Raw genomic sequence first — 800 nt, 5'->3', positions numbered from 1 at the left:
ATGTATTAGATACATTAATTAGAGAAATTATTATTAAATGCTGTAAAGAAGAAAAAGAACTATGGTTTATATATTGCATGAGATGTGATATTAAAACTATAGGTTATGAATATATTATTTATTTGTAATTAAATCATCATGGGATAATTGGTTTCGATTTTTCTCCTAATAACTGTAGGATTGTATCAGGAACAGCAGAAGCAACCAGGATCATTAAGCATTCTAATTTATTAATTTTGGCAAAATATAAAGCATGTTTTTGCAGAAACAAGTGAGTTTCATGATATACCTTTGTAGAACTTCTTCAAAGCTCAATCTCCATCTACAATCTTCTCCAAGTCTCGTTGTGGACCACCTCAAGATCTTCTCCCATATTCTCTTGGTGCTCTAGATTGAGTTGTGGGACTCAAAACAAGCTTGAATCAAGGGATTATTGAGAAGTACTCACAGCAGCAATCTTGTTGAAGAACACTTTCTTCACCACGAATTTTCAACTAAAATTCTCTTGATTGCATGCCCCAAAATCACTCCATTCTTCTTTATTTATTGCAGATGAACATGCAAAGAAGAATGTTGCATGACTTGCAGCTCATGCTTAGAGTTAATGAAGAAGAGGAAAATGGGTATTGTGTGCGCATGAAGAAGATGGATAATGGAATATCTCAATATTCCATTTGTGCATGATTTTTTTTTTTTCCAATTTTCCAATTTTATCTCAAAATTAAAACTTGATTTTTAAAATCCATTTTGATTTTAAAACTGAAAAATTTAATTTTATAAATTAATTTTTTAAAATAAAA

This window comes from Benincasa hispida, chromosome 7, assembly GCF_027475165.1.
Source record: "Benincasa hispida cultivar pf3 chromosome 7, pf3_genome.v1.1, whole genome shotgun sequence".
Taxonomy (NCBI): domain Eukaryota; kingdom Viridiplantae; phylum Streptophyta; class Magnoliopsida; order Cucurbitales; family Cucurbitaceae; genus Benincasa; species Benincasa hispida.
This window is presented reverse-complemented; position numbering follows the sequence as displayed.